This window comes from Capsicum annuum, chromosome 9 (genome assembly GCF_002878395.1).
Source record: "Capsicum annuum cultivar UCD-10X-F1 chromosome 9, UCD10Xv1.1, whole genome shotgun sequence".
Classification (NCBI taxonomy): domain Eukaryota; kingdom Viridiplantae; phylum Streptophyta; class Magnoliopsida; order Solanales; family Solanaceae; genus Capsicum; species Capsicum annuum.
The window spans coordinates 123,536,020-123,551,165 of NC_061119.1; the positions used below are offsets into that span (position 1 = coordinate 123,536,020).

The 15,146-nt window shown below is 35.1% G+C and overlaps 1 pseudogene; it reads right to left on the reverse strand.

Annotated features, from left to right (window-relative positions):
* Positions 1–253: 253 nt before the first annotated feature.
* On the reverse strand, positions 254–1,638 carry LOC107842001 (annotated as a pseudogene).
* Between the last annotated feature and the right edge of the window lie 13,508 nt (positions 1,639–15,146).

Below are 15,146 nucleotides of genomic sequence, written 5' to 3' on the forward strand. Positions count from 1 at the left end.
AAGAGTTGTGTGTTTGTGATTCTTCAAGCATCATTACATCTGAATCCTGTGGAAAAAGTCTTTTGAAGTGCCTGGTCCAGTACTTGGTCAAATTGCTGGGTTATTATCATTTTTTTGTAAACATGTAAGTCACACTTACAATAGTCGAGCAGTAAAATTCTGCTCGTAGTGTCAGTTTGCATAAAAAATAACCAAACCCTTCAGTAATCTACCCCCTATCACAAGATAGCACAAATACCATAACACTACTAAATTACTGCTCTGCACATTGGACTCTTTGTGCACCTATGTTGCTCGGACTCTTTAAAAATATCAATGGGTGCATGTCGGATTTGCCAAAACTAGTGTATTTTTGAAGAATCTGACACGGGTGCGGCATCAAAAGTGAAGAGTCCATGTAAATTAGTTGTGCACCACCACTATGCATGTCATCATCTTCGTCATATGCCTCTTGGGCAGCTTTTTGCTTCCTATACATTTTATCCTCAATGTTCACAGCATGAAAAGTAGTCTCCTAACACTCGTTTAATTATATGTCAGACACTTGTTGTTTGGGTTTTGGAGGAAGAAAGGCCTAAAGGTTCTTGCACTTCTCTACTGTTTATGAATCTTGGAAATCAATAGTGAAGTGAACATACAATTTACCTCTCATAAAAAGCCTTTGGTACATCAGCATTCCTTCATCATTGATAGCCTTAAACTGATCAGGCTTGACAACTTCGCCAGGTTGGGACTTAATGAGCAACTGTCTCTTGTCTAGGTGAGTCAAGACAAACTTGAAACCATATAGGTCCTCATCCAAGATCAATGTATGCTCAACAAAATGATCATATCCCTTTCTCTTGATTTTAGGATGTTTCTTTTATTGCAAGACAAAAACTATGTCTCCAGTGATAGTTTCTGGCACTTCATCTACATCGCCTGGGAATGTTACCTTCTGCCCATTCTGCATACCCTTCTCCATGTGAACTTCCAACACCTTCTTCTCCTATATAACTTTCTCACCCGTACACTGTAGGCACCTATCTTGGTCACTGATTGTCTCACCGGTACCCTTACACTCATTGTAAGGGTGTTTCATCTGTTGGATCATAGATGGACCAAGATGTCTGATAGAAACTTTCATTCCAAACCCTTGATAGCCAAAATGCTTCATTGAAGCACCTGACTTGGACTCTATACCCTTGCACTTTGAGCACAACACATTGTGAGATTGTGAAAGCTTCTTTGATAGCCTATTGTAAAGATCCTCTAAAGAGACCTTGAAAGGGTGGATAACATCCTGTCCTCTTCTTTGTCTTATGTCTCTACTTCTTCCACCACCACCGATGGGGTGTCCACCCCCACCAAAGAATGATTGAAATATGTCAAATGGGTCATGTCCACCATCTCCACCACCCATTCCTTCTTAAGATCATCCTCCTCATACTGATCATATATTTTATGTTTCTCAAGGTCACTTAAGACATCATAAGTTTGGGTAATCTCTTTAAACTTTTCAGGATCTCCCCCTTTATTAGGATGATTTTTTATGGTAACTTTACGATAAGTGTTTTTGAGATCATCTTGTGAAGCATTTTTCTGTACTTCTAAGATATCATAATACTTCATATTATCACTCTTATTTGGTGCTCTTCCAAATATCTTTCTATTGCTTCAACGATTGAAAGTTGCACGGCAAGAAGAGAAGGAGAGAGAACTTAACTCTGAGGTGCTTACTGGGTTATTATCATCTCTAAGAGTAAGTTTGAGGAAAATTTATGTTACTAGACGAGTATCAAGGATGGAGGTAAATATTTGTAGGCAATCAGAAGTTTAGAAATCTTCCTCAAGTAAATTGAATGTAGGATCTTCTTAATTCCCTATGAAGAAAGGGAAACTGAGAGAGATAATAAAGAGAAAACCCCAGATAGTAGAAATATAATTCCAAACATAGAAGAAAAGCAAGATAATATGTCCAAGGCTCCTGTTCAAGCCCATAAGAAAACTTCTATCCCTAAAATGGTTATTGGAAAATTTGTTTCTTAGTTGTATGTTCCCACTGAAACTAATAAAGTAAAGGTTCATCCGAATAATGTACAAAGAAAATCTTTGGTTCCTCAAAGAACCAATGGACATGAATCCTCAATTTTGGTCTCAAAGCCTAGTGAAAGAATTGGAAGTGGCTAGTATAGAAGGGTTGTGAGCAGCAGCAAAGAGAATATTGTTGTGAGAATGAGAACGAACCAGAAGTCAATTTGCAAAGATGTCCAAGGGTGTGTCCAAAATTCTTGAATTACAAAAAATGAGAATAAAAGAAGACTCCAGAGTACAAAGTCAAGTGGTTGTATGGTGAATCCAGATAACAGAAGGAAGGTCACAAATCATGAAAATGTAAAGAATAAGGTTTTCTACTAATAAAAGATTGAAACTTGTATGTAAATACTACACATTCTACCTCTTTCATTCTCTATTAACTATGGAATAAAAATGAGTAGATAATATGTAGATGGTCTAGTGTTGTAAAACTAATTTTGTAAGGTTCATTTTATTGCTATGCTATAATATTTCAAGTGCTCTGGAATATATTTTACTATCTGGTACATGGAAATATTGAAAGAGGCTTAAAATTATTGTTGCATGTTAATTATTCTTTTCAGCAGTATATCAAAAGTATACTGGATATGTTCTTTACTTCTTTTCTAATCAAGGTGGTTTGTTGTTGTTTCATAAATTTATCTATATATATACTCTGTCATTTTTAGACTTAGGTGGTATTTGAATTGATGTTTTTTCATCATCAAATAATTTTACTAGACTTAGAAAAGGTCGTGGCAAGACTAGAGGGAATAGTCTTTAAAAAATGAAGAAAGCTATAGGAAGCAACATGAAAATAGAGATCTTGATTGGTAAAGGAAGGCCAATAAATCCAATTCAATCAGCCAAAATATCCAATAAATTAGGGATAATTGCTCGCAATTTTCTTCCACTTCCAAATAAGTGGAAGAAACTTATGAGAGAGCACAAAGATGCAGCACCAATTAGATGCCAAGTAAGTATTCTATACTTTTTAAGATTTATTACATAACAAACAATGATATCATTAAAGTAATATTCTTTTGGACCAACTGTGATAAAGTAATATTAAACATAAGATTAGTATGCTCAGATAGAAGATAAGGAAATGAATATAAAAGTATATGACTTTGTTCCATCTCTGATCATATGCATAAGGGTGTTAAAGTTCCTGGCAAGTGTCATAGTGGCTGGGAAGCTCCAAAAAGAGGCACGTTTGCTCATGTTTCATCATCTTTGATGTTTTCATGCGTGCTATAGGTCAAAGATCTTTCTTATAGTTGTCTGTGTGATTCATGATATGCAATGCCTCGTCTACCATGTAGTTTGAAGTCTAGGTTTGTGTGGATCCGAAAGTGAAAAGTCTGAACTACTTAGCTTATTATTATGCAGGTCAGGTCTAGTTGTTAAAATCGATGTCCAAAATATAAGCAAGAAAATATACTTCTTACTTGGAGTCATGGAGTAGCAATTGTCTAATGTCTTTAAGATCTGATTTCTTACCTCCTTGATTCCTGTTGTCATAAAATACTACTTTTTTTCTTCTATGCTGCTCGGACTCTTCACTACTTCTAGAGGATCAGACATAGATGTGGACAGTCCTATCAACATATTTCTTCTTTTGTTATTTCTATTACATTGAAGCCTCCATTATTTCACCCCTAGCATCTGTGTCTTCCTTACAGGTTTCCAATTGATGTTGGCTGTAGTTTGTTATATCGAAATAAGTATGAAGTTCTGAAAATGTTTTCTTACTGTACTTACTACTGAAGATATCTTGTGATACCTTGTTCCTGTATATACTGTGCAATATGCATTAATTCCCAGTTGACTATAACAATATCCAGAAAGTGAAGGGTGGTAAGTTGAACACTCTTTGTCGAAAAATTATACTATATATGTAAAAAATTATACGAAGTATATAAGTCACAAATTACTTTTAGTTGTACATAATAATTCTCGAACCCCCTTAGCAAAATTTCTGACTTGGTCATTGCCAGTAACCCCATATTCTGATGCTTCTGGCTGAAATAGAGAAGTTTCTAATAAAAAGAAACCTGTATTCAGAATTTTGACTTGAGTAAATTTCATCATATTTGTTGTTAGTAATATCACCATTTTTTATCATATGATGTTTTATTTTGAGCCGGGGTTCTATCGAAAACAACCTCTTTATCTCATATTTGATGTAGTGTTATGGACTGCGTACACTTACCATCCCTAGACCCTATTGGTGGGAATATACTGGGCATGTTGTTGTGTAGTATGCTCAGATGGATGATGTAGCTAGACATCTAACTATCACGTCAAATATTGAAGGCCTAACATCACGTAAGCCTTTATATCCTCTTAATAAATAGTAGGCCTATCATATTTTTAAGATACAAAAGAAATAAATGCTGATAGTTTCTTATATTGAACAACTAACTAAGGTGTATTTCATGCAGTACTTGGATTTTAAATCGAACTGTAAATCCTTCAAATGTTATTGTCTTATCCAATTCCAAGTCCACATATTTTGAACTAAGACTTCAGAGTTTCCAAAATCACAGACTACTAGGTTCATATGCATTCCGAAGACGTCAAGATAAAATACCTTTCTTTGACTATCTACTATATAGGAGTCCAAAATGACTTCCACTATGTCTATCAATATATGTCCATCTTATGAGACATATAACACTAGTTTGAAAATACAAGACCTGCATTCTGCATTTATGTTATTATTAAATTAATCGATTATCACATTAGCTATTCCTTAAAGTAATCCAACTTCAATTGTCATTCATTTTTATTACACTATATCAATCAACAAAAATTTACATAGTTCAAGTATGACAACAATTATATACCAAGATTTTTTAAATCAATGAGCCACCATAGGTGATCGGGGCCAAAGCCAAATACAAAGGTATGGGTTCGGCCAATCCCAAAAACTTTGGTCCGAACTCTATAAATCTATTTAATATGTATAAATTAATAATTTAGAATCCAGTAACTTAAAAAGGACTGTAATATGAACCTATATATTTCAAATCATGGGTATAATTTTCTTGAACTGCAATGTACGTTTTTAAGGGCATTAGAGTTTTAACGTACTAAGCATGTTAACAGATGTTATGATTATAATTTTAATCTAAAAGAGATTTTGATTGTTTCATGTGTTTCTTCAATACTTATTTGTTTTTAGGAAAGGTTTGACATTAATTTGAACGAGCATTATGTGAAAGATAGTTGTGAGGATATTCTAAAAAATTATAACCCGGCAATGGTGCTACAAGTTAAAATAAAAATTTGAAAGTGCAAACTCCGTGGAAGAAGCTCGTAAAATAGAAGTTGAATAGTTGACCTCAGAAAATTGGAATAAGCTTTGTGACATATGGAATAATCCAGAGCACGAGGTAATTTATATTCATGTTATTCTCGTTATTTCAGTTATGATGTTTTTATTTTCTTTGTAGAAATGATGTGAAATAAAAAAGGTCAATCAAACTAAGCTTAAATCTAATCATTTCATAGGATCAAAAACGTTTGTAGCAGATCGTGCTGAAATTGTAAGTTATGACATTATAATTCTTTTTACTAATGACACTTTGATACTATTTAATATTTTGTTGTTTGATAAATAAGAGACTAGGTGTAACACCCCGCATTTTGGGCTAGAATAAAAACCATGACTCTGATGCGTTGATAATCCTAGAGCCTTAAATCCTATGCCAATTTGGCATGTTTATGTAGTATGTGAATCCATTTGAGTATGAATTTAGACCATAGAGGTCATTCAACTCAAGGACGAGTTGAAACTATTTCGATCGATTAAGTTTTAGTGAATGTTGTAATTTGTGTCAGCTTCCATTGACCATAACTCTCTGTATATGTCGAATTAGAGAGCCTACTATGTGTCAAATGATAGGTCTATGAACTTTCCAATGATACCAATTTTGGTAAAATCCAACACCCGAGCAAGAAGTTATGACCTTTCAAAGTAGTATGTGTCGCCTAACCAATCGCACATGGCCACTGAAAAGCATATGAGGCAATATCATATGCGGCGCCTATGTAAATATAGGCGATATTATATGTGGCGCCTATGTAAATATATGCGATATCATATGCGGTGCAAATCTTATGGTTTCAAGTGACTTAAACACTCCATTTTTGGGGCAAAATGGTCCTTTTCCCACCCTTATTCAGTCCTCAATTCTCCAAAATACATCCATATTCATCTAAAAATTCTCAAGAACACTCCTAAGGGTTTCAAAATAAAAACCCAAATAAATCAAAACCCAGCCGTGGGTTTTCAAAATTGATTAGATATTCAGAATTCCCAATCCACAGGCTTTAAGAAGCACCTATTATTTTCCAAAATAGAGGTATGCGGGGTTTTCCTAAATTCTCATGGGCATAGAAAAATCATGTTTTAGAATGGAGTTTTTGAATCTATGTATATATTCATGTATTAAATGTTTTAACATCATTGTTTTGGTCTTTTGACCTTTCCCAAAGTGATTTGAGAATATGAATGTATGAAACCATGTATTTAAGAATGAATTCTTGTTGAGAGCATGATTTTCGATGAATTCCCTCTTATTATGAATTTTCTTAGATTTCTCATAGCATATGAATTGTTTTGTAATGCATCCTTGAAAAGCACTATATGAAATAATTGAACTCTTGTTATGATTTAAAGGTGGTTTTAAAATAACTAAAGAGGGAATCTAGCATGAATGTTTAATGTTCATAATGCATGTAATGAAAGAGTGCATGAATTTGCTAAAGGCACTAGACCACCATATGTTGATGAAGTTTTTGCTTGATTTTGACTTGAGTTTCGAAACACAAAATCTTCTATATCAGTTGCATGTTTTTTGTGGTCTAAATTATGCTTTAAATGAAAGATTTAGCTTAATGTATTATGACTCAAAAATCATGGCTTGCAGGTCTTGGTACGACGATACCAATTCAGACCAATATCATATCAAACTCAAACTAATAGACATTTCAGAATCATGATTTTAGACATTCAGAATGTTGCATGTATAAAAAAGGTTTAAAATGGGCATACAAAGATGTTAGGTGGTTCCTTGAAGAGGGATTGAGTTCAAGCAACTCATTGCCTAAAAATGTGGTTTGCCAACCCGAGTATATTATTATACGTTGACTTAAGTGTCGTGTGGCGTATCAAATTCAGGAACTCCAACCCTTACGGTATACTCGGGTTAGAGGCTTCCCTGCTGAGTCAATGGCGGATTTCATATCGCCCGTGGAATATCAAACTTGTAAGGGATACCACCTAACTCAGAAGTAATACACAGATCAGAGTTTGAGATTTACAGACAGGTTACATGTTTTCAGAAGGTGCCCATATATTTTTTAGAAATTGTTTGATGCATAATATTTGATGAACATTTTCTCTCACATATTATATATATATATGTGTTCAATTACTCTATTTTGGATTGCTTCGCGTGCCAGTACAATTGTGCTGACCCCCTCCCCCTTTCTCCCAGGTACTGAGGCGTAGTCTAGGGGTTCAGATCCTTAGTAGAGTCGACAGATAGGGTTGTCTCAGAGTTCAATTGGTGAGCCTTATATGCTTTGGAAGGCCTAGTCATTTAGGTATTATTTCATTATGACTTTTGGTCTGCTAGGGGCCTTGTCCCAGTTATTCAGATAGTATGTTGTAAAGATTTCGCAGACTATTACAGATGTTTATTAAATATTATTGGGCATGTTTTCAGGCCTTTAACTGTTTTAAATTTTTGACCATGTTTCCGTATTATTGTGTCTATTCCATATTACTTTGATCATATGAATTATGTCCATGATTACCAGATAGACAGAGGGCATTTCGGGCCTTCAGGTTTGGGAATGCTCGTCATGACCAGGGCCCCAGTTTGGGTCGTGATAAACTTGGTATCAGAGCATGGTTCATGGTCCCAAGGTCTTTGTGAAATCGCATTGGGTAGAGTCTTATTTATGGGTGTGTAGTACACCACACTTATAAGCAGGAGGCTACAAGGCATTTAGGAATGCCTTTCTTTCTTCATGTTCTAGTTTGTGTTATAGAGTCAGAATATTCCTCCTTCATACTCTAATTCATGTTATGGTGTCACCCATACGAAAAGAAAAGTTATCCTAATTTCTTCCTTACTCTGGTACGTGATAACGCTCAATCTACAGCTCTCGTGGGAGTGTAAAGCGGTCGTTAGCAAATATAGAACCCAACCTGGGTTGGGTATCGATCCCACAGAGAATAGCTTGGCCAACAAGCAAGAAAAATTACTAGACTTTTAGTGCAAGTCTCGTAGGAGAGGGGGGATTGTAGTATGTAACCAAAACAAGAATGTAAGAACTGAAAATAGCAAAATAAAGAGAGATTGTCACGTGTGTTGTAAACAATGAGAATTGAGGCGTTGGGGTTATGTCCACCTTCTGAGGTATACGTCTCTATTGGCTATGAGTGTGTAGAGTCTTGACATGTAATTGCTTATAGAGAATTGTAGTCGATGGTAAATCCAAGCGTCTCTCGACCTAAACAAGGACTATTTCACTTTAACTCTCTTGAGCTTAAAGCGTGACTAACGGTACGAATTCTCCAAGAAGTTAGTCCAGGTACGGCACTAGCTTTTTAATAGGAAAGGGTGTCCTACTACCTTGACATTATCTCTTTTCCAGACAAATAACTTTTCTCTCGAACAAGTCAGATGTTAGACTGGCGTTGGTCTATGCGTCTTCTTTTCTAGACAAATAACCTTTCTCTCGAACAGGTTAGATGTTAGAATGGCGTGTTCTTGTGTTTGAACCGCAAAGAATGTAGATTTAAGATGAAGAGAATAATGATATAAGCAATATACTTGTCTTGAACTCACAAACTCATAGCTATAGATAGTAACTCATTCGGCTTCCATAACCCCAACTAAGAGATTTAGTTACCCATGAATGCGAAGGATATCACGCTTTGCATGGTGGATGGCGTGAATAGTAGGTGTTTGGCGTGTGGTTTTAGTGATTCCGTAGCAAGTAACGATTCTCTTGTTGTGGAATTTAAGAGTAGAAGAATGAAGAATTGAGAATGGGTTGTAGGAAGATGTCTTAATTGTAAGGAGATGAATGAATTGTCAGAATGTCTTCCCCCCCTTTTTCTTTTTTAAAATCTCTAACATGATAGGGTATTTATAATACTCCTATCCTACTCCTACTAAACTAATAAAATAAATAACCAAATCCTAATATACTAATGAAATCCTTGACCCAATTGTACTAGGGTAAGGTTACAAAATTATAATCCAAATAGAATGATGAAACACATAACCTAATTGCACTAGGTTAATGTATTATGGCAAAAATCCAGCTTTGTGTCTGTAAGTCCCAAAGTCTTCAGAAATGCTGTTTTAGCCCGGGACAGATTTTCCATGCAGCAGATTTAGTCCTTTATGCGTCCAGCTCCTTTCCATCTCGTTTGTGAGCTTTCTTTTGCGTCAAGTAAGCCATAAATTGCTGTATTTTGCATCATTTATACCTGAAACTTTCCTAATCACATTTGTTAGCTCATTTACAGGAAAAAGGACTAAAAGTGTACGAAATAGATAATTAGTTCTCGAAACTAGGCTAAAATATGGGCAAAATATATTGATATAGGCGCGTAATTTCGCCTATCATCAGTACGCCAGATATTCTTCGATCTAGCAAAAATTTCAGAAGTCCTACAAAGGATGGGAGAGGAGTTCCCTAGTGTAAAATTGTGTCCTCGTTCTTATGAGGTATTCAGTTAAGACAAGAGTAAGATGTGTATTCTTGAGTCATTGAATATTATGTATCACGCTTCGATCTCTTGTAATCTTGATATCATTGTGTTGTTGAAAACAAAAGTCCAGTGAAGCCGTGTGAGGCCTATTTTGATTCACTAGCAGCTTGTTGTTCATCTTATTGTTCTTGTGTTTGTTGGAACTGTATTTTTACCCGAGTAGTAGTATAAGTTAGAGTGTCGGTGTCATGACCTATTGGTAGTGAAATTAGACCAAGAAGTTTGTGATATGAAGTCATAAGGTTAGAGGTCAGAGTGAGGGTGACTTTTGTGATTAAATATTTATAGTTGAATAACCTTTAATTGAGAATGATTTACCCTTTCATGGTGGTAGACTAATATGGTGGTACCATTTATGAATTATATAGTAGTCCATGGAGGAAGTGTTAACTCAGAATGTTATTTGTTTTCTTCCTTTCAAAATAGAGAAAGAGCCCAAAGTGGATACTTAAGGTGGTTATAGAAACCCCTTATAGGCTATGAATTAAAATGGCTATATTAGCTAGTAGGTTGTAAGTATAGACTCATTATCATACGGAGTATCTGAAGGTAGTCTAAATGCCCATTGGGGTAAGTAAGTGTGATATGAGAAATCTATATAAGTTATAAGATTGTATGGTTATAATATAAGCTTAAGGTTGATCATGTCTATTATGTGACCTTACCTCTTAACCTTCTTCTCATTGGTAGTTGTAAACTAATATACTTGTGAGAAAGTATGTAGTATATTTTTAAAGTATTTGGGTAGAATATCCCAATTTAAAGGATTAGTATATTTATATTATTGGTTGTAAATGATTGATGCTAGACTATAGGCTTGAATTTAAATGGTGTGGTGGTGAATAGTTGCAAGAGATTGATGATACATGTTTCATGGGATTTGATTTGTAAGCTTGATTTGTTGAAATAGTATGTGCTAATGGATTATGAAAAGTAATAACGTAAGGTCATGATCGATTATTGTGGTTATGAATTTCTAGTGTACTAGTGTTTCTTGATGTTTATTTCATAGTTTCTAAGTGAGGATTGTGTGTAAGGTTGGTTGTAAATCATTTTTAGCACTAGACATTAAGTTTGAAACAATTGATGGCCATGGAGGTGGATATGATGATTTCTTGGTTAATGATACTAGTTATATGGAAGTGATCTATAGGTTTGAACAGTGTATGCAAGTTCCTAAGTTTATTTTATTCGTAATGAAGTATAATGTTGTATATGTGATGTAGAAGTATCCCAAGGTGGTATGAAGCTGTAATATTTTTCTAAGGCTATTACATGTTGTGTGTGGCTACTGGTACCATTGAGTTGCTAGGTGGAAAAAGACTAGCTAGATGGTATATGGTGTTCTAAATAGCCAAGTTAAGGACCTTTGATTGATAGCGTTGAGCCTTTTGATATGAACTTGACTCTCATGGTAGAGGAAAATAAGTTTAAAGTTGCTATGTTGGTAGACTACGATAGAAATAGATTGGCTCATTGAAGACTTGGTGATACCCATGTTAGCTGTTATAATCTAAGCTCGAGTCCTTGAAAGTCATGCTAATAGAAATAAGAGTAGAGGCACTAGAGGGTTTGCACTTCAACTTTGGGGATACTCATGAAGATTCAAAGTTAGTAAGTGTTCGAGTAATAGATGACGACTATTGGGGTTACAAAATGATAGAGTATGCCTCAGGAGGTAGTATTAGCAATGGGCGTTCCACTCTCATATGTGGTCTTTCGGGTTAAGTTTTATTAATTTTATGTATTGTCATATTTCAGAACCCAGAGTGCAGTGAGTGCAGTTAAGTGTAAAGTCTAGTAAGGTACCTCCCAAAACTTAAGATAATGGCTTGAAGCTAAGAGGGAGATGACTAAACGAATAACCAAGTAAAACTCTCAGATTCTTGTAGTGATGTCATGATGATATAGAACATCAAAAAGTAAGGGTGAATCTCAACCCATTCCTATCTCAGCATTTCTCAGTGATCCTAATACCTACTCATGTTTTACGATTTAGTTCCATGATCAGTTCATGTTCATACATATGATAGAGAGTTATGTACTCACGCTTTATAATGTGCTCTGTTTCTATAACTCATGTTTTACGCCAAATGATTGGCGAGATTCAGCTTATAGCCATGAATACCCTAAATTCAGAGCACTTTGGTGAGTCCCTGTTGTTGTTTTGCTATTCCTCAAGCCTCAGATGAGTATCAAGCTCATCTTATGTTCTATGCCTTTTTTGTGACTCCTCCATATGCGATGATAGTGGTGGTGAGTAATTATTCCTTATTGATGGAAGATCATAGTACGTTTGTTTAGATAAGGCCATAAGTATGAAGTAAGATTTGGGGCCAAGTTTTTATTTATGTGATGGTTAGTGGAATTTTGTATGTGTATGTTCTTGGGGTAGCTCGTGGGAGTGATATTGATAGTAGTTTAGAGAATATGTGAAGTATGCCTTTATGAGTGTTTGCTTTGAAGTTCATATGTGGTTATAAAGATAGTCTTGAATGACATGTTGAGATTGTTGTAAAGGAACGCTATATGCACTAGCGACTTCATAGTAAGAGTTCAGAGTAGTCATTGAAGTAGTAAGGCATGTTATACTTAGGATGTGATCTTTAAAGGAGATATAGAAGATTGCATCATATGGTTTAGAATAATAGCGTGGTTTGGCATGTTGTATTTTTGTGACTTAGAGTTAGGCTTGATCACAACGAAGGGATTAAGTTATTTTCGACATTAGCAGAAAGATTTGTCAATTCTTATATGAGAATTTTAAGCTGAGTTGAATGAATATGATATTTAAGGAGAATAGTATAGTTAAGTTATATTCGAGAAGTATGCTAACCTTGAAATTAAGAAGTTGCAGTGCAAAAGGCCTGGTAATTCTATCCTAATTCAGGAGTTATATGCCTATGTTCCAGACTGCAGAGTAGTGCCAATGTGGTGATTCCTCAATTGGATGTCTTGTGTAATCCATACCCAAGATTCATGGATCCCTATTACTGCTATAATTTCTTTAGAGAATTGTGATGAAGAGATACTCCAGTTAAGTATGAGGGTGTAGTACAATTCAGTCTATATGGCCAATAAGTCAGTTTAGCAGTTAGATTCGCATGACTTGTTTTCTCGTCTTTGCACTTATTCATGCTACTCGAAATCTCAGACATGCTACTATTCCAAGATAGAGTATACCAGTAGTTATGAGTATAGCCCATTTCATGCATCATGCATTAAATTTAGATTCCATATGTTCAGTTATGATTCAATTCGTAGGTGCCCTTTGCATCACCTCAGTTTTTTGAGTATCTTAGTGAATTGAGCATTTATAGAGGGAAATAGGGTACCAAGGGGGAGATACCCCATTCAGTTGTATGCATAGATTCTTATTACAAGCTTCATATCAGTTATTATTGCGTATTTAGCCATACGTTCATATGTTATTTCAGTCAGATATGCATGTATAGAAATGCATGTTCAATAGAAAAGTTCAGCTTCTCAGTGTATTTAGTCCTGCATTCACGAGAACAACTCGGTCACAGATCCATGCATCAAATATGCATGATTCATTATGAGAATTCATCCTTTAAGTAGCTTCAGTTGTGTATTCCATGCCTCAGATATGCATGTCCGGCATAAGCATTTAAAACATCAGTAGTTCCAATCTTATAGTCATATTTTCGATCAGTGTATTCTTTCTTAGAGAACATATCATATCCGCGTTATCCCATACCCTTAAGACTTCAACATTTTATCCATCATTCGGGGATGAATGATCCCAAGGCGGAGATAATGTAACACCCCGCATTTCGGGCTAGAATAAAAACCATGACTCTGATACATTGATAATCCCAGAGCCTTAAATCCTATGCCAATTTGGCATGTTTATGTAGTATGTGAATCTATTTGAGCATGAATTTAGACCATAGAGGTCCTTCAACTAAAGGACGAGTTGAAACTATTTGGATAGATTAAGTTTTAGTGGATGTTGTAATTTATGTCAGTTTCCATCAATCATAACTCTCTATATATGTCAAATTAGAGAGCCTACTATTTGTCAAATTATAGGTCTTTGACTTAACTTTCCAACAATACCAATTTTGCTAAAATCCGACACCCGAGCAAGAAGTTATGGCCTTTCAAAGTAGTATGTGTCGCCTAACCAATCGCCCATGGCCACTGGAAACCATATGCGATAGCATATGCGGCGCCTATGTAAATATAGGCGATTATCATATGTGGCGCCTATGTAAATATAGGCGATATCATATGTGGCGCCTATGTAAATATAGGCAATGTCATATGCGGCGCCTATGTAAATATAGGCAATATCATATGCGGCGTCTATGTAAATATATGCGATATCATATGCGGCGCATATTTTATGGTTTCAAGTGACTTAAACACTCCTTTTTGGGGGTAAAATGGTCCTTTTTCCACCCTTATTCAGCCATAAACACGAAATTCAGTCCCCAATTCTCTAAAATACATCCACATTCACCTAAAAATTCTCAAGAACACTCCCAAGGGTTTCAAACTAAAAATCCAAATAAATCAAGACTCAACCGTGGGTTTTCAAAATTGATTAGAGATTCAAAATTTCCAATCCACAGGCTTCAAGAAGCATCCATTATTTTTCGAAATAGAGGTACGCGGGGTTTTCTTAATTTCTCATGGGCATAGAAAAATCATGTTTTAAAATGGGGTTTTTGTATCTATGTATATATTCATGTATTAAATGTTTTAACATCATTGTTTTGGTCTTTTGACCTTTCCCAAAGTGATTTGAGAATATGAATGTATGAAACCATGTATTTAAGAATGAATTCTTGTTGAGAGCATGATTTTCGGTAAATTCCCTATTATGAATTTTTTTAGATTTCTCATAGCATATGAATTGTTTGGCAATGCATCTTTGAAAAGCACTATATGAAATGATTGAACTCTTGTTATGATTTAAAGGTGGTTTTAAAATCACTAAAGAGGGAATCTAGAATGAATGTTTAATGTTCATAATGCATGTAATGAAAGAGTGCATGGATTCGCTAAAGGCACTAGACCACCATATGTTGATGAAGTTTTTGCATGAATTTGACTTGAGTTTCGAAACACAAAATCTTCTATATCATTTGCATGTTTTTGGTGGTCTAAATTATGCTTTAAATGAAAGATTTAGCTTAATGTACTATGGCTCGGAAATCATTACTTGCAAGTCTTGGTATGACGATACCAATTCAAACCAATGCCATATCAAACTCAGACTAATAGACATTTCAGACTATCATGATTTTAGACA